Source organism: Pinus tabuliformis, chromosome 8 (assembly GCF_031772625.1).
Source record: "Pinus tabuliformis cultivar Carrire ecotype Pingquan chromosome 8, CPIR1, whole genome shotgun sequence".
Taxonomy (NCBI): Eukaryota; Viridiplantae; Streptophyta; class Pinopsida; order Pinales; family Pinaceae; genus Pinus; species Pinus tabuliformis.
Genome location: NC_142294.1, coordinates 866413290 through 866437818, shown reverse-complemented (window position 1 = coordinate 866437818; position 24529 = coordinate 866413290).

Here is a 24529-nt window from a genome sequence, read left to right as displayed (position 1 = left end):
TGTCTCAATCATCCTATGATTATCTTCCTTACAACTTTTGATTTCTTCCTTCAAACTTCTCAATGTTTCTTCTATATTAGGAGAATACTCATCTCCTTACTACTCAGCAATTCTATAATTAGAGTGACGTGAACTATAATCCACCATTATGCTCGTCATCTTTGATCTTCTTCTTCATGCACACATGTAATGTAAAATAAACCAAATAGAAAACATGACCAAACCATACCTTAATGAAGTTAAGGGGAGGATATCTTTTCTGCACAAATCAGTTCGTATTAGCATGACATACATACACACACACACACACACACACACACACACACACACACACACACACACACACACACACACACATACACACATATATATAATGACATCAACATATCAACATATCAACATCTCAACATCATGCATGATACACACACTGTAAAACCAACTATATGCATGACAACTATAACCACTGCAATGCATGCATAAAAATCACAACTAGCCCATCTAGTCCAAGTGTTTGAACCTGGAAGCTCTGATACCAATCTATACCCCCCCTACCCACATTTACCCATTTTTACAAGCCCTCGAGGGAAAATGTGAGTTGAGTGCTACTATGACATGACCTGACCTCCATGTTCTAGTGATGGAAGTGAGGCCTACAAATTGACAACTTATTGACCTCCCTCGGGGACTACAGACCACTCAGGAGCCTGTGAACCACCCTAGATGGTCAATCCATGAGCCAAAACTCCTTTTGACATGGTTTACACCCCAACCGCACCCTTCACACATTGTTCCTCGAGTTTTGAGGCTCCAACCACACCCATAATCTTGTCAGAATGCAATTATGACAAAAAATACCATGTTCTATGCATGTGGTCATGAGATCTATGTAACTTTTTTAGTAGGCTCCCAAAACACTGCCCAGAACTGTATGTAACTTTCCATAATCATAAATAGTATGATAATAAGGCTAACCATTCAAAACTTGAAAAATATATTGACCAAAGCATGCCTAGTACATGATAGATATTTCGTTAAACATATGGTAAGAATGAAAGAAACAGGTCATGAATGAATATATGATCTTAAACATTTGAACTTCATCTAAAATCACCAATAAGTCACAATTCACTCTCTATCTAGCTGCAACAACACTTGTTATCCCTTGCATTCATCAACCATTCAATAAAATATCAAATCATGAACAAAGCCATAGCTAGAGCACATCTGTTGGGTTGTGTTATATTCTTTCCACGACTAACTGATGTAGTTAACTAGGGGGTTAGAGGGGGGCGGAGCCCCCCCTTCGTTGCGCCGATTGTGCAGTGGGGTGGTCACAGGGGGGGCGGCAGCCCCCTTGTCCGGGGGTTTGAAGGGGGGGGGGGTAGCCCCCCTCTACAGGGTTTTGGGCAACACCCAAGGAAATTTTTTTTGGACCATATATTAGGTTGGGTGGAACTACCTATGGTTTTCGGTCCATGGTATTGGATGCTTTGGCATGTATAAATATGTATTGTAACATTGAAAGGAATATAATGAAAAATCAAGCTGGTAGTCCTGGTTTTGGGATCTAGGCGAAAATCTCTGTGTATATCTGTTTTATGTATTATGCTCTCGCATTGTTTATTTTCTATGTTTTAGAATTCGTATGCAGGTAATTTCTGTACGGGGTTCAAACCTACATTTGGTATCAGAGTTGTTTTGGCTTCAAGGGGACGCCTTTGTTGCTGAGGGGTTTCGCTCGGGCCTGTGGTAGACCCTTTTCAGTGGGAGATCTGCGGGATCGATTCCAGTGGTGAAAGAATATGGCGAGTAGTGGAAAGGTAGAGATCCATAAATTTAATGGTTAGAGTTTTGAGTTATGGAAACTCAAGATGGAGGATCTGTTGGTGGATAAAGATCATTGGATCACAGTAGATCCAGGTACTAAACCAACAGGAGTGTCCGATGAAGAATGGAAGAAGTTGGATCGGAAGGAAAAGAGCACAATAAGATTGTGTATCTCAGATTTAGTATTGTTGAATGTATCAGGGGAAGCTACGGCGAAGGATTTGTGGGACAAATTAGGGACTTTGTACCAATCTAAGTCTCTAGTGCATAAACTGTTCCTACGGAAAAATTTGTATAACCTGAGGATGAAAGATGGAGACTCAGTGACAGAGCATCTAAATGCATTTAATACTGTGGTAAGTTAGTTATTATATGTTGATATTAAAATTTTACGTGAAGATAAGTGCATCAGTTTGTTGTGTTCTCTACTAGATTCGTGGGATAGTCTAGTTATTGCAATAGGTAGCAATGCAACTTCCTTGCAGTTTGATGAAATAGTCTCATCCTTGCTGACGGAGGAGATGAGACAGAAAAATATGGACAGCCATAATGCAGATGCCTTATCTGTACGAGGACGGTCCCAGAACTGAAACAAAAATAAGTCATCGAGTGGGAGATCTAAATCTAGAGGGAGATCTAAATCTCCAGGAAAATCTGTAAAGGTGGTGTGCTGGAAATGTGGAAAGGAAGGGAACTACAAAAGGGACAGTAAATCTAAAGCTCTTGACAAAGGAAAGGGATTTGATGATTCTTCTTCTATAGAGGCAAAAACCACCTCAGATGAAGGTGGGGATGTGTACCTGGCTTCTTCAAGTACACATGTAGATCATGAGGCATGGTTGATTGACTTAGGTGCATCCTTTCACCTCACTCCCCATAGAGAGTGGTTTTGCGAGTATGATAAATATGATGGTGGTGATGTCTTCTTAAGGGATGATAGGAAGGCTAGAATCGTTGGTCGTGGAAAAGTAAAGTTGAAGTTGCAAGGTGGAAGGGTTAAAACTCTTTCGGGTGTTCTGCATATTCCTGCATTAGCCAAAAATCTATTTTTTGTAAGCAATCTGGATGATGCAGGTGTAAAATTAGTGTTCGAGAAGGATACCTGCAAGATGGTTTGAGGAGCATTGGTGTTGATGCGGGGAGTTCGGACTGGAACTCTATACAAGCTGCAAGGTAGCACTATTGTTGATGGGTGCAATAGTTCTGTGGTTCCTGAAAGTGGAGCAGAAAATCTAGCGGTCTCTGGAGAGAAGACCATGCTATGGCATCAAAGGCTTGGACATATTGGAGAGAAGGGCCTTTGAATACTTCATGGTAAAGGTATGGTAGAAGGTATGAGTAATATCTCTCTGGATTTTGATTTCTGTGAAAATTGTGTATATGGGAAGCAGAATCGGGTGAGTTTCCCCTCTGGTGGTAAGAGGGCGAAACAGATGTTAGAGCTTGTGCACAATGATGTGTTTGGACCTGTGAAGGTTCCATCACTGGGTAAGTCTTTGTACTATGTATCATTTATAGATGACTTCTCAAGGAATACATGGATATATTTCCTTAAGAAGAAATTTGAAGTCTTTGATAGGTTTAAAGAATTTAAGGCTCTGGTGGAAAACCAGACAGAGAAGAAGATAAAGGTGTTGAGGATAGATAATGGTGGAGAGTTTTGTAGTAAGGAATTTGAAGAATTCTGTAAGAAGTGTGGTATAACATAGAAGAAGACTACTCCATATACACCTCGACAAAATTGAGTTGCAGAAAGAATGAACAAGACGTTGATGGAAAGGGCAACAAGCATGCTCAGTGGTGTCGGGTTAAGACAAGAATTATGGGTAGAGGCGGTGGAGACATCATGTTACCTGGTCAACAGATCACTTTCATCAGCATTGGAGGATAAGACTCTACAAGAGGTATGGACTAGTAAGAATCCCTCTCTTTCACATCTGAGGGTATTTGGATGTGATGCATATGTACATGTTCCAAAGGAGAAATGAACCAAGTTGGATAGTAAGTCTGAAAAGTGCATATTTATTGGGTATAAGGATGGTTTAAAGGGTTATAAGCTTTAGAACTCAGCAATAAGGAAGGTTGTGTACAGTCGAGATGTGGTGTTTAGAGAGGTGAAAGATGTTACTAAACATGAATTCCAACCAAAGGAACTTGAGAAGATAGAGTTTGAGATAAAGGAGGAAGAATTAGAATCTACAACAGAGGAGGAATCAGAAGATGAAGAGCCACAAACTTCGAGTGTAAGAAGATTAGTTCGAGAAAAAAGGCAGCTAGAAAGGTATATTTCATCTGCTTTCTGTTCAAATTTTGCTTTATCTATTACTGATGATGATCCCAGAACTGTGAAGGAAGCAGTAGATTTAGAGGATGGAAAACTCTAGAAAGAGGCCATGGTTGATGAAATGGCATCTTTGCACAAAAAGAGGCTTTGGATCTGGTGGAGTTGTCAGCTGGAAGGAAACCCATTGGCAGCAAATGGGTGTTCAAGAAGAAGACAAATGCAGAAGGAAAGGTGGAGAAATACAAAGCTCGGTTGGTAGCAAAAGGTTATTCCCAAGTGCCGAGAATTGATTTTGGTGATATTTTTTTTCCTGTTGCCAAGGTAACTTCTATTAGATTAATTTTTTCTGTTGCTGCCGCTTTTGATTTTTAGGTAGAACAGATGGATGTGAAGACAACATTTCTTCATGGGGATCTGGAAGAGGACATCTACATGAAGCAACTTGAAGGCTTTGCAGTGAAGTGTAAGAAAGAATTGGTATGCAAGTTAAAGAAGTCCCTGTATGGGTTAAAACAGTCACTAAGGATGTGGTATCAGAAATTTGATACATTTATACGAGGACTTGGCTTCACCAGAAGCAAATAAGATCACTGTGTGTATTCTAAATTAATTTGTGACTGTGTTATTTATTTGGTCTTGTATGTGGATGATATGTTGCTGGTTGGAAATGAAAAAGAAATTATCCAGGATTTTAAGACCCATTTGTCCTCCAAATTTGACATGAAAGATCTTGGTGCTACAAACTATATTTTGGGCATGGAAATTAAAAGAGATTGGACAAAGAGGAAGCTCTGGTTAAACCAGATGAAGTATGTCGAGACAATATTGTAGAGGTTTAAAATGCAGGAGAGTAAACTTGTGAAGGTTCCTATTCCTGTAGGTGTAAAGTTATCTGCTAAATAGTGTCCCAAGACACAAGAAGAGGAAGAGGACATGTCCCGTGTTCCATATGCAAGTGTGTTTGGTAGCCTGATGTATGCGATGGTCTGTACTAGATCAGACATTGCACATGAAGTGGGAGTACTGATCAGGTTTTTGTCAAAACCAGGGAAGGAGCATTGGACAATAGTGAAGCAGGTTTTCAGGTATTTGCATGGCACTAGTGATTATGGTTTATGCTACCAAGGAAGACTAGGATTGGACAGAGTGTTGGATATTCGTGGCTTTGTTGATGCAGACTAGGCTGGAGATCTGTATCAGAGAAGATCTACAAGTGGGTATGTGTTTAACCTATTTGGAGGAGTAGTCAGTTGGATGAGTAAGAAACAATCTGTAGTGGCACTATCAACTACAGAGGCAGAATACATGGTAGCCAGTTTGGTTGCAGAGATTGTGTTCAAGTATGGGGTTAGTACAGGGAGCTATAAGGATAGACTGTGACAACCAAAGTGCAATTTTCTTGGCAAAGAACCCTGCTTATCATTCAAATACAAAGCGCATTAATGTTCAGTATCACTTGGTGAGGGATATGATAGAAGACAAAAAGGTGTTGCTGGTAAAGGTGGACACTTTGAAGAATACTGTAGATGCATTGAAAAAATCTGTGAGCTCTGAAAAGTTCTCCTGGTGTAGAGAAACAATGGGTGTTTTAGGGCTGGAAAAATGACTAAGCTCTCCTATGGACCCTTGTGGAAAGAAAACAACAAGTGGCAGAATGTTAGGTCGTGTTATATTATTTCCACCCTATATTAGGTTGGGCGGACCTACCTATGGTTTTCGGTCCATGTTTTTGGATGTGATGGTTTTCGGTCCATGGTATTTGATGCTTCGGCATGTATAAATATGTATTGTAACATTGAAAGGAATATAATGAAAAATCAAGCTGGTAGTCTCAGTTTTGGTATCCAGGGGAAAATCTCTATGTATATGTGTTTTATGTGTTATGCTCTCGCATTATTTGTTTTCTTTGTTTTAGAATTCGTATGCAGGTAATTTCTATATGGGGTTGAAACCTACAACATCATGAAACCATGCTTATAACCAACATATAACCAAAATAGAAACCATGAAAAACTAGCCATAAAATGTACATAATATCAAGTACATGTGCTTAATTAATTCCATTAGAATAATAACTCTTATTAACTTATGCAAAGGCCAACCAAGGTAGGGAATTCCACGTATCGCTTGACCATAGATTGAGCTGAACCAAATCTTCCTTTTAGCCAGTCACCATCGTTCCATATTCCAAACATGAATGTGGGATCTCATGGGATAAACTAAGACATAACCAAATAGGGAATCTAGAGGTTAAACCACCTCCACCCTCAAGCTACTGTGAGTTCACCTAAACTGGTCCCAAAATCACAAGACCAAACCAAGTGTGGATTCCTCAGAATTCCTTCACCATACCATGAGGAATTTTCATGTCTCCACCCACTTGTTGAGGGCTTCCTGGAGAAAACCATCTCCAACCTCAACCCTTGGGATTTTCTTGAGACTACCTCACCCAGTTCCAAAACCTTCCTGCAATTTAAAGCTCAACCAAGGATGAATTCCATCACACCATGGCTATCGAGGAAATGGAAAGACAAGGCTGAAAACATTGTTAAACCAGGAAGAACCCATGCCAATGACAACAAATGGACTAAATAAAAAAATTCATGTACCATGCATTCACATCCCAACAAGGAAATCATGCATGCAACTTGTTACCAGCAAAATCTTCCTACTAAAGTTGTTAATTCAACCTTCTCCTTGGTTTCTTCTCTTTCCTTTACTAGTCCTTTGCTTTCCTTTGCTTGCTTTCTTGTTATCTCCTCTTGGAGCTCTCTCTCTCTCTCTCTCTCTCTCTCTCTCTGAAAACTAATCCAAAGCTCAAAATGACAAAATATGTGAACTGTTTCTTTGATTCCTTTTTATCATTGATTTCCCTTTTTTCTTCGTTTTCCTCTAATTTCCCTCACATGCATATTTGTGCCTCTTCACCTTCCTTTTCTCATATTTTCCTTATTTCTAATAATTAAATTATAATTATTTTCTCTTTTCCTTTTCCAATGCCTTTTCCAATTTCCATAGCCATTATTGAACCACGAGTGATGCCCACTAAAGTGTTTTCCCAACATTTAGCTTCGAATATGTGTCCCATTACCTTGGTCTTATTTTTCCTTTATTATTCTTTATTACATGAAACTTTAACCAAGGGTTGTTACATGAATATTGCATGGAGGTTACAAATTCAATTCAATATGGTTTTGTTAAATTGTATGAGTAGTTTAATTTCTTGGAGAAGAGGATAATAAGCTAAAGACTACATATTCAATATGCAAAATCGGAATTGGAAGAAGAGGAACTTATCTTGAAAGACAATTAAGAGAGATTTGAAAAGTATGATCCACAAGTTGTAAAGGAGGTATGTAAACCATAATTGAATAAGAGTCTTATAACTCTTATGATAAAGGAGGATATGAAACAACCTATGGAAAACAATAGTGAATTTCAGCCAAAGACAGACCTGGATGATGAGATTTATGGATTGTGGATGCTAGTGAGGAGAATGTTCAAGAGAAGATGCAACAGAAAAAGAAGGAAAGCCAACAAGAAATTCCAACTGATTGAAAGACTTTACATCATCAAAGCAATTAAACAACATGTAAGGATGGAATGGAAACTACAAAACAAGGTTTGGGATCCTAGAGAATTCAAAAATTAATGACACATGAATAGGAGGTCATGAATTTTTTCTATCTTGGTAGTCTAATGCAAGAGTATTAAAGCTTCCAAGTCATCAAGTGTTTTGGAGACAAACCTCCAAACTAGGTTTCAACATGGAAAAGGAATTTAATTTCCTTATTGTAAATAATTTTAATTAATTTGTTTATAAAATAACTTTGGATAGAGATAAGATTGAGTAGATAATATTTTTAATAAGAAAATATGCCTTTTAAGAAATGAAATATTTAGGAAATAAATCATGAGAGATTAGAGGAGAAAAATACTTGGCAGCAATTAACAAGTTGTTAGGATAGGAAAAAGTTTAGAGATCTTAGAAACTATTGGAGTGCTTTTAGGATCTAGAAAAGCTATTAAATTTCTTAATTCTACTTATTGTAAGCCTATGGGAAATAAGAACTGATGGCCAAAAGAATGCATAATCAGGCCAAAAAATTCTAATGTATGTTGAATTTGATTAATACGTCATATGTATATGCACGTGCTATTGTGAGAAATCCTTGTCTATTTATTGATAGGGTAATGATTGTTTCTGTGTTATGTAACCATCTCACAAAAAAAAAGAGAAAAAATACATCGATGACTTAAAAATTATGCTCTTTGAGGGGGAAACATTATTTAAATTTTCTTTGATGATACAAATGATAAGACCTCCTTGGTATATATAGGAGTCTAAGGGGTCACAATATAATCAGAGCCTACATAACAATAATAATTCAAGGGCACAACAATAACAATAGTGGGCTTCTATGGGGCACAATAATAACAATAAGGGGCTACACTAACAATAAAAATAAGGGGAATGCACTATTATTATATGGACCTAACATGCCCCTCTCCTTAAAAAAAGTGTTTTCTTCAACACTTGAGTAGTTCCAGACGTTTCTATATAAAATTCTCTTCCTCCCATGTGGAATCTTAAGTGAGTCAGTTCTTCCACTTAATGAGATACTATGAAATTAATCCATTCCATAACTATTGGGTTCCTATTTTCGTGACTACTTCAGGCTCAAATATGATCTTTCCTTCTTCTTCAAGTTCTAGAAACACTATTTGAACTGGGATATTTTCACTGATAACCTTCTTTAAACATGAAACATGGAAAACTAGGTGTACTCAAGAAGACACAGACAACTCCAATTTGTATGCCATAGTACCAATATTTTGCAACGCCTTGTAAGGACCATAGTACTTGGGTGATAATTTATTATCCTTCTTAGCTTGCATGAGGGAAATTTGTTTGTATGGTTGTATCCATAAAAATACCCAGTCGCCTACATTCAAAACTTCTTTCACTGCAATGTTGATCTTCTTGTTGTTTCATTTGATTTTGTGTCAAAGTGAGGTTATCCTTTAAGGGTTGGAGAACTTGTTGATGGTCAATGTGATCTTCCACTTCTTGAAACCTATAATTTTCTCTTAAATATGATGTGATGGATGGTGGATGACATCCATAAAGTTCTACAAATGGGGTCAATTTTTTTTCAGTATAGAATTGGAATGAAGTGTTATATCACTATTTGGCTAGAGGTTTTCACTTGAACCATTGTGTTTGTTTATAAGATACAAAGCAACGAAGGTATCCTTCCAAAGATTTTTTCACTATCTCAGTTTTCTCGTCAGATTGAGGATGATAACATGAGCTATGAGGTAATTGAGTACCAAGACAAAAAAATAATTTTGTCCAAAAATTTCCAGTGAAAATGGGATCTCAATCACGTACAATAATCTTTGGGTTTCCATGTAGCTTTTGAATTGTTTTCATAAATGCAGTAGAAACTGTATTGACTTTAAAATGACGAGATAATGTAGAAAAGTGTGCATACTTGGTAATTCTATCAAATACCACCATGATGACACTCTTCCCTTTAGACTTGGGCAAACTTGTGATAAAATCCATGGAGACCTCCTCCCAACCTAACTTGGAATGGCTAAAGGTTGTAACAAATATGAGGTCTTAATTGTATCAACTTTATTTTGTTCGAAAACCAAAAATTCCGCCACAAACTTCTAAATATCATATTTAAGGCCATACAAAAAAAATTCCTTCTTAACCCTGTGGTAAGTTTTTAAAAATCCCAAGTGCCCTCCTAAGGGGTAGGTGTGCAATTCCAAAATAATCTTTTTCTTGAGTTGGGAATTCTTACAAAGATATAAGCAATATTTGTACCATAATGAATCATTTTTCTAATTACATTTATCATATGTACTGGGATCTTGCTGCAACTTTTGAATGAGTGTCCACACCTCTTCATCATTCTTCCATTTATCCCTTGATTTGTTTATCCAATTAGGTTGGATAATAGAAATGGTGCAAATGAATGCTTCAACATCCTCATCCTTTCTTGAGAGTGCATCTACAACAACATTTTGCTTCTCGTTTTTGTAGATTATTTCATGCCATAACCCAACATCTTTGTGACCCATTTTTGTTGCTCTTTTGAAGATAATATTGGTTCCAAAAAGTATTTAAGACTATCATGATATTTTTTTACTTTGATGTGTCTTCCCATTAGGTAAGGTCACCATTGCTTTAGTGCATGTAGTGTTGCCAACATTTCCTTCCAATAATTAGGTTTTTGTAAATATTTTCCTTTGATTGGACAACTTTCAAAAGTAATGGCTCTTCCTTCTTGCATTAAAAAAACACCAATTCCATTTCTTGAGGCATCACATTCCACAATAAAGGTTTTTGTTAATTTTGGCATAGCTAAGACTAGTGCTTGGCACATTTCCAGTGCAACCATATGTTCAAATTCACTCTTTTGGGCATAGGGAGATATGTAAAGTCTGATGTTTGGAGGAACACTTCCTAGAATCAAATGAATAGCATGATCATGATCATGAATAGGTGGGAGGCCTTTGGAATCTTAAATACCTTGGAATGATTGTTCAAGAATTTTTGGAGATTAGAAGATTTCTATGTTTGAACCTCTAGTGAGTATAATAGTGAAATTATGCCCCATTGTTATTTCTTCATAAGATTTTTCATTCCATTAGAGCTAATTGTCTTTCCTAGTTTCCTTACAATACCCCTTAATTCAGCTTCCTTTCCTTCCCAAAAAAATTTCAAGAAAAGTTATTGAAAATTAATAGCTATTATCCCCAAAGATTGTAAGCATTGGACTCCTAGTACAACATCAACACCACCCATTGGAATGGAAAAAATTGGACTAATCAACACATATTCCCCCATGGATAGCTTGATATTATGGCAATTTTTAGAGATGTTTCTAGTTCCTCCATTTGCAACCATCACTTGACACTCTGGTGGTGGATATAGGAAGCAATTCAATTCCTTTACTATCTTACAAGGAATAAAATTATGGGTATTACCTGAATAAATCAACACTATTACCTTTTTCTTCTTGATATATCCTTCTATCTTGAGAGTTTGAGAAGTGGTAATTCCTACCAATGCATTTCAAGATATGGTCAGATTGATTTCTTCTTTCTTTGGGGTTGGTTCTTGGTGTATATCCTCCTCTTTTGAAGTTTCTTTTTCATTTTCTTCCTCCTCTTCACAATCTATGATCCAAAATGGATCCTGAAACTCTCTAAGTCTTCATGAACTCTCTATAATTTATGCTAAAGATTAAAAATCTTGTGAAGATCAAGCTTATCAGAGGAATCCTCATGACAGTTTCTAACTGCGATCAGTGTAGATCAACGAGGGTCGTCGATCAAGCACAGACCATGGTAACACGCGCGGTCGCGAATTAGTAAAGTCAGCGATGGTTTGAGTCAACGGGGGAGGAATCTACCCCTCGAAGAAGGAGAGCCACATGTGCTCGGACCCGAAAAATCATGAAATGCAGTAGAAAGTGTTTCGGTTCCGTCCAAGGCGGGATTCCACAGAAACTAGCAGGATATCAGAAGGGCTTCGAGCGGTAAGCAGTTTAGACTGAGTCCCGCCCGATGCCACACAAGGAGTGACATGCATCCAGTGGAAGAGAGAGAAAACCACTCACATCGGACGGGTATATGTCGAGAAAATTATCCAGCCGATATGTGCAATGACCGTAGGATCTCGAGGGTCTAAATCAACAGCGGAGATGCGACCCGATGGATGACTGGATTTGACAAAGTTATTAGCAGATTGTGCGGGATTTTGAAGTCCAATGTGGATGATGAGTTGGAAGAGATTCGTGTTTCACGGGAATTCTTGGAGTAAATGGAAATAACGGAAGTTTCAAAAGATCGAGTGTTTCCGGTGAACTTGACACACTCATCCATTAAAGGAATAGGTGGCCACCTCCCTATAAGGCATTATGCAGTAGCTGTAAACTGCGAAAGAAGGGATTCGAATGGACAGAGGCAGGGAACCAGAAAGCCGAGAAGCGGAAACGAATAGTCAGGAAGCAGATTGGCTTTAAAGCCACAGACTGACAAGAGAGGAGAGAGAGCAACACAGGAAGCAGTAAGCAGACCTAGAAATAGAGAAACTAGAGCCGAGCTAACCTGAAGAAGCAAAGGCAGCAAGTGAGCCAGGGTTAAGACAGAGACAGAGAGAGTCAGAGAGTCTGTATACTCCAGAGAGACTTGGGGGATCCAAGTACAATCCTACTGATTGTATCTGTTGTGTGAGACTCAAATTGAGCTCACTGTAATAAGTAGAGCCACCAGAGGTTGGAGGGAGAGCCGTAGAGCCAAAGAGTTATAATAAAATTTAAAGAGCCACAAGGTTGTAGTGAAGTTGCAACATAGTAGGAGATCGAATGATCGAGTTATGGCTGGTTGTCTGAGGTGTATCAAAGACAGGAGAAGGAGTTCTAGAGACAAATGTAGAATTCTGAGGGAGTCAAAGAAGCCAGAAGCTTGAGAAGCTTAAAGCATTGACTGAAGGAGTCAAGTCTAGAGAAGCTTAGACTTGTCTGCAAAACAAGGATAGCCAGGGGTAAGATGGCATTCTAAGCCCATTGGTTCAGCTTTAAACCAATGGAGTTAAGTGTAGCACTTGTAAAAGAATTGAAGCCATAATCCCAGAGAGCCTAATCGAGTTGATTAGAGCTCAAGGAGACGTAGCCCAAGATAACAGGCTAAACTCCATATTATATTGTTGTCTTATGGGTTTGTTGAATTGCTTATTTATTTACTATTATTTGTGTTTCACATCAGCATAAGCAAATGAACATAAGCACTCAACAGTAAAAAAAAAATGCAAGAATAAACCTATATTTTCAAGAATTTCTTACTTATGCATTGGTTAATCATTAAGACTTGGGAAAATTTAAAGCTTTGGAAGTGGGAGAGGTTCTTGTAAGTTAGAAAAGAAGCCTAAGAGCCCCATTTTCAGATCAGGTGGTATCGGAGCGGTAGATTGATTAATCCCACCTTCAAGAAGGTTGTATCAGAATGCTTGATTGACAGGGAAAAGTTTGCTTGTCGGAAAGGTGTTTGGACAGTCAAGGATTGATTGCCTCATTGATTGTATGCTTGGTTGCAGACTGACTATTGTTTGAGTTTGTAGAAGTGAAGTGAAAGCTACTGATAGCTCAGTCCAGGAAGGACAAGAAGGAAGAAGGGCTAGAGGAATTCTTCTATCCCACAGGACCTCAGGGAAATCCTTGAAGCATAAAAGGTTGTTGCAAGAGGTTATTGAATAAGCTCTTTAATAATATTGTTTAAATTTTTTTTTGTGCATTTTGAAAATGACAACTTCAACAAGTGAGTTCTCAAATTCTTCTTGCTCCCCAAGTTCCTTTGATGGAGACATGAAGCAAGACTTGTCCACCATGATGGATATGGTGAGAGAAATGTATGAGGATGGAAGGAAGAGTAGCATACTTAGAGAGCAGTTGAATTCCATGGAGGAAGAGAAGCATATGCTTTCTGGCAAATTGAAGGAAATGGAGAGGCAACTTCATATTGCAAATATGAACCTGAAAAGGATGCATGAGTTGGAGTCACAACTCTTTGTTTCCAAAGAAGCCTTGGCCAAGTATCAGCTTGAAGAAGAGGTAAACCATTCCTGTTTGTCTTCAAATTCTTCTAAGAATTCTTATATTGGTTCTTTTGAAAAACATACCAGAGGCATAGGTTCCAAGCTAATGTCCAAGATGGGCTATGAAGGAAAAGGATTGGGCAAACATGCACAAGGTATTGTTGAGCCAATAATGGTTGAGGAAAGGCCTAAGTATTTGGGTCTTGGCTATGGACAGCCTTATGGAGAGGGTTCCAAAGCTGCCATGAAGGCCATTGAAACAGTTCCAAAAAGGAGTTTCATTGCAGGTCCTCTACCTCAGAAGTGTGAGGATTGTATTCAGGAGGAATGTAATAGCTCGAAACATCATTCACAGGATGTAGGTGTACAGAAGCACACGCTTGAACCAGAGAGTTTTGGAAACTCTGACAGCCTTGAAGAAAGTGACAGTGTTCCAAAGGGAGCCACTTCTTCATTTGATTCACCTCCTCATGAAGGCAATAAAGGTGAAAGAGGCAGGTATAAGTCTGGTTCTAAACACATTCATTTTGATTTTGTGAAGCATGGAAAACGAATTTCATGTTCCTTTTGTGGTTTGGATAACCATTATGTTTCTAGATGTTGGAAGAGGATGGCCACATACAGGAAACTTTTGAAGGAAAATAAGCAAGCAGCCAAAGGTCCATAGGACAAGGCAAATCATGTTGTCAAAAGGATGCACATGTGTTTCACTTACTGCCACAAGCAAGGGCATCTTGCTGAAAGGTGTTGGACTTTGAATCCAGCACTACTTCCACTAAAGCTAAAGGAGAAGGTGGAAAAAGAAAATGGCAGGGATGGAAATAAAGATTCCATGATTGATGTGTTTTAGGATGATTCACATATTGATGCTGATGTGCAAACAAAGGAGGGACCTTTGAAATGGATTGGTAAGAAATGGTTAGAATTCTTATCCAATTAAGACTGCATGTCTATTGATGCATCTGTTTGCAATTCTTTGTGGAATAAATGCAAGTTGTAGGATCTTACCAAAATGGTAAATGGAAAGAAGTTGAGTAGGAAACTCACTTTATTGCTGCAACAGTATGTTCATTTTGGCTTCGAAAGTACAATGTACTTAGGAAGTTGAAAGATGGAATGCATGCATGAGCATGACATGCACGTGATGTTAGCTTGGGAGAAGTTAACTTGGTCTCCAAAATGGAGATAATGATGAAATGTTTCATCTTTTGGAAAAGAGTCCTAAAGGTCTTTTCCTACATGCTTGACTTGAAGAGTCATTTGTTGTAAAGGCATGTTTTATTGGCTTGTTATCTAGTCAATCATTTTAATGCAAATATAAGACATGGAAGGGTTCACAAGATGTGAAATCTGTTTCTTTGTTGAAACAAGAGTTGGTCCATCCAGTCGTTGTCTGTATGCCTGCTGTTGTTGGAAACTTTTCAAACAGGTACAAATGAAAGTTTTATGGAGCAGATGTACTTCACATTCATTTGAGCCACCTTGGATCAAGGATGAAGGAAAAGAAGTTCAAACTACCTTCTGTAAACTTCACAGCAGAAGTTCTACATGAAGTCAAGGAGGAAAACAATTCTTCCTGAGACGACCAACCCATCCAAGAAGGGAAGTGGTCAAAGATTCAGAGGCACTATGCAAAGACAAGTGTAGGGAGGCTGAAAGAAGAGGGTGTTGTTACTCTCATTTACTGCTCAGATCAGTATATCGGTCTTTTGGTGGACCAAAAGTTCTTTAGTGGGAAGGTGTGATCCAAAATGGATCCTGAAACTCTCTAAGTCTTCATGAACTCTCTATAATTTATTCCAAAGATTAAAAATCTTGTGAAGATCAAGCTTATGAGAGGAATCCTCATGACAGTTGCTAACTGCGATCAACATGGATCAACAAGGGCCATCGATCAAGAGCGGACCATGGTAACATGCGTTGTTGCAAATTAGTAAAGTCAGCGATTGTTTGAGTCAATGGGGGAGGAATCAAGTCGCTAATCGCATATCATAGGGCAAACCCCTCGAAGAAGGAGAGCCACATGCGCTCGGACCTGAAAAATCATGAAATGCAGCAAAAAGTGTTTCAGTTCCATCTAAGGCGGGATTCCACAGAAATCGGTAGGATATCGAAAGGGCTTCGAGTGGTAAGCAGTTTAGACTGAGTCCCACCCGATGCCACACAACGAGTGACACGTGTCCGGTGGAAGAGAGAGAAAATCGCTCACATCAGACGAGTATACATCGAGAAAGTTATCTGCCCGATATGTGTGATAATCGTAGGATTTGGAGGGTCCAGATCAACGGTGGAGATGTGACCTGATGGATGACCGGATTTGACGAAGTTATAAGCAGATTGTGCGGGATTTTGAAGTCCGACGTGGACGATGAGTTGGCAGAGATTCGTGTTTCGTGGGCATTCTTGGAGTAAACGGAAATAACTACCATTTCAAACGATTGAGTGTTTCCGGTGAACTTGACACACTCATCCGTTAAAGGAATAGGTGGCCACCTCCCTATAAGGTGTTATGCAGTAGCTGTAAACCGCGAAAGAAGGGATTCGAACGGACAGAGGCAGGTAACTAGAAAGTCGAGAAGCAGAAACGAATAGTCAGGAAGAAGATTGGCTTTAAAGCCACAGACTAACAGAGAGGAGAGAGAGTAGTCCAGGAAGTAGTAAGCAGACCTGGAAGTAGAGAAACCAGAGCCGATTTGACCTGAAGAAGCAAAGGCAACAAGTGATCCAGGGTTAAGATAGAGATAGAGAGAATCAGAGAGTCTGTGTACTCCAAAGAGTCTGTGTACTCCAGAGAGGCTTGGGGGATCCAAGTATAGTCCTACTAATTGTATTTGTTGTATGAGACTGAAATTGAGATCACTGTAATAGGCAGAGCCACCAGAGGTTGGAGGTAGAGCCGTAGAGCCAGAGAGCCCTAATAGACTTTTAAAGAGCCACAAGGCTGCAGTGAAGTTGTAGCACAATAGGAGATCAAATGATCAAGCTGTGGCTGGTTGTCTGAGGTGTGTCGAAGACAGGAGAAGGAGTTCCAGAGACAAATGCAGAATTCTGAGGGAGTCAGAGAAGCCAGAAGCTTGAGAAGCTCAGAGCACTGACTGAAGGAGTCAAGTCTAGAGAAGCCTAGACCTGTCTGCAGAACAAGGACAGCTAGGGGTAAGATGGCATTCTAAGCCCATTGGTTCAGCTGTAAACCAATGGAGTTAAGTGTAGCACTTGTAAAAGAATTGAAGCCATAATCCTAGAGAGTCTAATCGAGTTGATTAGAGCTCAAGGAGACGTAGCCCAAGATATCAGGGTGAACTCCATATTATATTGTTGTCTTATGGGTTTGTTGAATTGCTTCTTTATTTACTGATATTTGTGTTTCACATCAACATAAGAAAATGAACATAAGCACTCAGTAGTAAAAAAGAAATACAAGCATACACCTATATTTTCAAGCATTTCTTAATTCTGCATTAGTTAATCATTAAAACTTGGGAAAATTTAAGGCTTTGGAAGTGGGAGAGGTTCTTGTAAGTTAGACAAGAATCCTAAGAGCCCCATTTTCAGATCAATCTATGTATAATAATTTCTTATTAGCACACTTATGACCTTAAGTGTAGTTGTTATCACAACTATAACAAAGACATTTTTTTTTCCTTCAATTGTTATGGTGATGACCTTGTAGGTTGTGGAAGGCTAGGAGCAACAACACTTCCATATTTATAGTTGTGAGTGGTAGAATTCCTTGTTGCCATAATTTTTCTTTCAACTTCTCTTGCCACCCTATATGCCATATCCAATGAATCAAGTTCCCAAAGTTGAACCTCATGTTGGATGGGATCCTTTAAATTCCCTTTGAAGGCATCAATCCTATGCTCTTGTAATAGCCCCTTATTGAATTTCCATGTAAACAATATAAGGCCAAGGTCATGGGACATGTATTACAAGTTGAATGTTTGGAAAAACATCCTAGTGGGGGTTCATTTGGTTTATTATGTCCAGGGGAAATTGGAAAAGGAAAAGGCACTTGAAAAGGAAAAAGGAATTTATTGGCATTTAATTATGAAAATAATGGAAAATAGGAGGAAAGGGAGATGAAAGGTCATAGGTAGCATGTCAGAGGAAATTGAAAGGAAAATAGAGGAAAATGACAAAAATAGAGGCCTTAATGATAAAAAGGCTTCTACGGATCAGTTCATGGTTTTTTCTGGTTGAGACATTTGGTCAGTGTTAGCTTTTGTTAGTTCACTTATGGCTATCTCTTATATCCTCTCTCTATGATACTCTCGCACACTTAGAGTATTCTTGGAGCATGTTTGGAGAACGCTAGTATTCACTTAGATTTAGGAAGGAAGGCAAAGGAAAGAAGGAGAGTGCAAGGGAATAGTGGGATCAATAGCTATAACTAGATTGCTTTGCAAGTATCGAGTTGCATGTATGGTTTCATTGCTAGTTTTTGCATGCATGGTAAATGCATGTGGTTTCTTGGTTATGAGTTGTCATTGGCATGGAGTATTACCGGGATTTACAATGGTTTTTCCTAGCCTTGCCATTTCCTAGATAATCATGGTGTTGTGGGTTTTACCTTTTTTCTGGTTGGTGCTCATGTTCCTTATGGTTGTGGGTTGAGTTATTAGTTCCTGGAGCCTTGGTTGGATAAATTCTCTGGAAGAACTATAATAAATTGGGTTGAGTTACTACTCTTGGAAGCCATGTTTGGACAAACACTCTCAAGCCCTTGGTGGGTTGAGTTACTAATCCTGGAAGCCTTCATTGAACAAATGATTTGGAGCCCGAATACAACTATGGGTTGAGTTACTAGTCCTGGAAGCCGAACTGGAACAAATGCTTTGGATCCCTGGAAAAACTTGGATAGAGATTGATCTGGTGATGGTTATATATGTTTGACCATGAGGTGGAATCACTGGTTGAGGGTTGAGGTGGCTTGGCCTCTAGAAGACCTATTTTGATTATGTTTGTTTTATTCCATAAGATCCCACATTCATGCTTGGAATATGGCACAGGGTCGACTGATTGAAAGAAATATTTGGTTTAGCCCAATCTATGGTTAGGTGGTACGTGGAAGTCCCTTAGTTTGAATTTTCATATGTTAATAAGAGGTATTTTATATTGTGATCTATGATCACATGTATTGATTATAATGGTTATCTTATCACTACTTTGCCATGGTTCTATGTTGGTTATTTGTTGGTTATATGTTGGTTATACGATGTATAATGTCTATGGATCTTGACACGTTTGATGAATATATGAATGGTTTATGAATGCATAGACTAACACATGTTATTGAAACTATTATGAGAGGGTATTAGACCTTATTGATGATTCTCATATAAGTATCATACCTGTATGTTTAAATATGCATTCATGACCTGTAAATTAAATGTTTGATGAAATGTTTGTCATCGTTAAGCTTGGTTAGGCCAAGTACTTAACCAATTTTTGTGTTAGAATCTTTTTCTTGGTGTCATTTATGGTTTTGGAAAGTTTCATCAAGTTTTGGGAAATGACCTGGAGTCTAGCCCTGAAAAGGTGGCACAAATTTCGCGGTAGTAGGCACAAAACTTTGAAATTGAGATTGCAGTCACACCCTTGTAGGATTATACATGCAACTAGAGGCCTATAGTCACATGGATGTAGGCTTGTGCATGTGACTAGGAGTTCAAGACAATGAAAAATAAAGTTAGCTCAGGGTTTGGGAACCTAGTAGGGTGGTTTAGCCCTTCGGGGTCTTGTAGCACCCGAGGGTGGTCAGTAAGGTTTTGTTTTGTCGATTCCACTTCCTTAAGGTGATCTAGGAGGTTGAATCATATCATAGTAACTCCTCATCACAGATTTACCCAGGTGGACAAGTGAACTTGGTTAAGTGTGGGAGGAGGGTGTTATAGAGTGGTATAAGAGCATGGTTCAATATTTGGACTAGATGGGTGGAATGTGTTTGTCATGCATGCACGTTAGTTGTATATGTGATTGTTATGCATGCATTGTGATAGTTATTATTGCATTTTATGTCATCATGATGCTAATGTGTTGGCCAACATAGAGAAGGAGATGTATATTATTAGAGTGAGGTTGCAACACTAGACCTCGAGGTAAGATCAGATCATCTTATGGGTTTGTATGTTGGGCATGCAGGTATGCTGGTTAATTATTTTTATATGAATTATGGTTACATGCATTTCTGTCACTCTATTTTTGTTGTGGTTACATGTATGATAGATGCTAGTTAATCAATGTGGTTATATGCACGTGCATTTGATATTAATGAATGCTAGTAATATGTTGTTATATGCATTGTGGTCATACACCTAATGATTATGGTCATTGAATTAAGATCTTGATGTTATTATGTATCACGCTAATCTAGATTGGCTTGTGCAGATGATTATGGTTATTCTATTCATGTATGATTCAATATATTTGTGATATTGTGTCATACTAATTTGGATTGACTTGTGAAAATGTGATAGCCTCCCCTTAGATATATTGAGGTAAGAGTTTGATTATGTCATCTACTTGGTTTATCTAACATGGTATGTTTACATGTTGTATGAAAGTTTGATTAATTGCATGATATGAGTATGTGTCTATAAGATTTCATGAATAAATGATATTGTTTAAAGATGGTTGTACTAACACATTAGGTGTTGAGACAACTTGTATGCACTTGAGTGCAAGTGGGTACTAGTTGTAGTATTAGTACTATGATTTTGAGATTGCTTGTAGATTATGACATGGTTGTTAGTTTTAGTAAAGGGTGATTTAAAATTAATAGATATGAAGTCTTGATCTTTGGAACATGTGACTGACATGTATGAAAAATTGTAGGGAAACATGTTTTGTATTAGCATGAAAAGGTAATAGTTGATTTTTTTATATAGCTAACAGTTGGGCGGTGTGACAATACATAAGAAGACCTAATTGCAGCAAAGTTAAAGGTAAAAGAAAGGAATTGGGTGATAATTCCTTTAGCTATGTTTGGAACCCTAAATTCCAATGAATGAGTGATTTACATACAAGAAGTTTTCTTAAACGTGATGTTTGTCTGACATTATGTGGATATCTGGTATATTCATGAACATGTATTTTATAGGTATAACAGTTGGTTTCCAATTAGAGATGAATTCATCAAGGAATTGGAGTTCCTTGAGAGATGATATATGTACGTGTTCAGTTACATGCAGTGTGCTTGGCATAACAAGGTAAGGTAATGGGTATGTTATTATATTTATTTTTGCACTTATGGTTATGTGTCTATGACAGTATGATGCAGGGAATTGCATAACAAAAGAGACTGCCATGAAATATTGAAGAAGTCTTGAGTTGAGCTTTCCCTTGGAAGCACTAGGAACCATGGGGATTGTATCATGTTGTCTACTGCTAGTTTTGTGCTTTCAGTCCTTTATGTTTTGGTTGTGCTTGCTTTTCGATTTTGTTTATGTCTAGTACATGGCCATGCCACTTTGTTTGTGGTGTTGTATTGTTATTGGTTTTCCATGGTTTTATTATTGTTTGTTCATTGTTCTTTCCATTTATGTTTTGAGAATCTTGGGAATTGGTTGGGAAGGAGGAAGTTAATGGAGCTTGGGGAGAGTTAATGGAGCCCAAGGAGAGATTAATGAAACCCAACAGGTAATGTAAGATTCAGATGAAGCCAATGCATGTATAAAGGGTAGATGAAGGCAAAAATATGAAGCCAGCTGGATTGGTTGGGTCTATTAGTGGAAATGGACAGTGGCAAGATAATCATGAGAAAAGTAACTGGGAAGGTAGAATAAATAGATTTGAGGTGTCATATGCCTTGCCTATTGTTATCATTGAAAATTCCGTTTCCAAACATTTGCTCAGATTAGCTTAAAGACCAAGTGTTTTCACAGCGCATGAATCCTTTAGCAGTTTCGCAGCGCAGCCTGTTTTAGTGATTTCGTAGCGTGCTACGAAATGGGGGATTTGTTCGAATCCATAGTAGCTGTTATGCAAAATAGTTCTGGGGTGGATACATTTTACAGGTGGCATGTTCTCAAGAAGTCATCATCAATGCTTGTCATTAAGTTTGGTCAGTGAGAGTTTCTTAGAAAGGGTGCAATAATTGGTTCATTGATGGATGCATGACCAATGCCTATCATACAGCCATTTGGGCAGCAATCTTTGTTCAATAGATATGTGGACAGCTATTACAATGATGCTAATGGATCTGTTGGTTCTTCATATCATACAAAGACACTTAAACTCATCCCAGCATGCAGAGGCGTAATTTTGTACCTATGGAACCATCATGGACAAAGAATATTAACCTCAATATACTTATTTTCTGTGTTTTGGTTTATAATGATGCGCATACATGAACCAGTTGCTTCTGTTTGTTTCAGTCCAGGAAATGATGATATTTTGTATGCAGCATATGCAAACACAGTTACTTGCTTGAATGTGCGCATGGCACCTTCCAGTGGACAAGTGCAAAAGTACACATTCAATACAGAGGACATAAATCAGATTACTATGAACTTTAAGTCATCTTTTCTTGTGGCTGCAGATGACAGAGGAGAAGTAAAGATTATTGACATTCGTCAACATTGCCTTTAAAAAACACTCAGATCCGTACACACAAATATTTGCAGCTCTGTGCAGTTTCATCCTTGGCGGCCATGGGAAGTTATATCTGGGGGATTAGATTCAAAAATTGTAGCATGGGACTTTTCAAGAGGAAGTTAACAGATGCTTATAGACGCTGCAGTTCCCACCACAGAAAATGCAGAAAATGCCTCGAGTACAAATCAAATTTGTAATCCTCCTTTTGTTCATGCTTTGGCGGTTCCAGAGGAAAATATGGATGGAAAATGTTTTGTGTCAAATAATAATTCACCTACTATAATGTATGCCAAATTTGGGAATCTGGAGTTCGCACGTCAATTGTTTGACTGAAGACATCAACGAGATGCCGTCTCATGGGGTAACACGATTGCTGCTTATGCTCAGAGTGAAGATGTCAAAGGAGCCTTGAGGCCGGAAAGAGTGAGCCATGATATTGTTATCATGGTTGGCGTATTGCCAGTGGGTGCGCACTTAAGGGTTCTAAGATGTCGTGAATGGATCCATGCCCACATGATGAAGACTGAACTTGATTAAAACATTATCCCCAATCTTGTGATTATGTATGCCATGTGCACGTAAACTGTTTGACAACATTAGCATTAGAATTCTCTCTTATGGAATGCAACGATTAAATTCCATGTGTCAAGTGGTCTTTATGAGGACCCCCCTTGCCATATTACCAAATGTATGGAATGAGTGAAGAGGCCAAATGATGGTAAGGATTTGATTGCCACAGGGCCGCTGTTATTAGTGACACCGGGATAGAGATGTGGCACTTCTGATGGCCACCTGCATTAGTGAAATCACCAGAATCACAACACCAGAGGCTCCTTACAATGATGATGTGTTGAGCGATGTCTTTCATTTGATTGTTACAGCTTTCCGCGGTTTAGATAATATAAATAGTCTCCTTGCAAACTGCCTACCATGCGATTATTTATGATATATATCAGTGTGCGCCCCGGATGCTGCAGGGTGTTATTCCAAATATGACACATGAGCTCCTGACAGATCAATTAGATGTGAGAAATGAAGAAGCACCGTTAGCGCTGGGAAGGAGGGAACTTATTAGACTTTGTACCAAATGGTATTGCAAATACAAGCACTTCTGGTGCTTGCTGGAAGAGCATCGGGTTCGCTTTGTTGTTGAAAAGTTTGTAAGTGATACTAGTGTACTTGATCAATCTCTCACAGGCCAAAGCAAATCAGAAGCTCGAAAAGATTTATGTGCAGTTGGTCCATCTGTTGGAGGTCAGTATGCTGATAATCACGCCAATGTTCATTTGGTACCTAAAACGTAAACTTAAAGTTGCTGGCATCACAGAATCTTTGAACATTGTTGGACAATGTGAAGGTTCATGTTACAGGGAATGTGATTCTGAATCTCAGCATAGCAAAGGTGAAACTGAAGAATGGCAACAACAGCTATTCAATTTTGTGAGGAGTTTAGAGGAAGACTGTGTTTTTTAAGTCACACAGCAGTTTCGTAGCGCGCTACGAAACTGCTGTAGGTGATGTTTTCAATGCAGAATAAACAGTTTGACCGGGAATGTTAGAAGAGAGACACCTGTACATCAATACAACCTACAGCTCATCTGGAGACATGGTGTTTGGTAGCAGCGTTCCATACTTTGAGTTATTAAAGAGTTAGGAACATGCTGCTACATTTTCGGAGGATGGTAGGAGACAGGGACTTTAAAAATAGGTGTTTTGATCCTGACGATAAATGATCCATCAGCGCTTACAGGTATCCAAAGTCAGTGTTCTTTGCATCTGTAGCTCAATCATCTTGAGCCTAACCAACAAAAGACAGCTGTCAAAGATCAAGAAAGGAATCAGGCATACGAGGAGATGAAGTTAGAGTTTTAGTGTGTTTAGGACTCTTTGTAATTACAGCTCAATACTTTATGTATTTAATGAGTTTGTTTAAAAATAGATAAGGGTAGTTAATGATAGGTCATCGAGCTCCCCTCATGCTTGAGGAGGAGACTCGAAGTAGTTAAGTAGGTTTTTCCTATATATAGTGAAAACTCTGATGTAATTGAGGTTGGAGATTTATGAAAAAACAGAGTTTTTATATTGGCTAATGTAAAAAGACTTTAACAGTAATAGAAAGATTACTTTTTCTTCCCAAGATTCATCTTGTGTTCAAAGGCTCAGAATATATGTGGTTTTGTCTTTATCCTTTCTGTTTTACAGCTCAA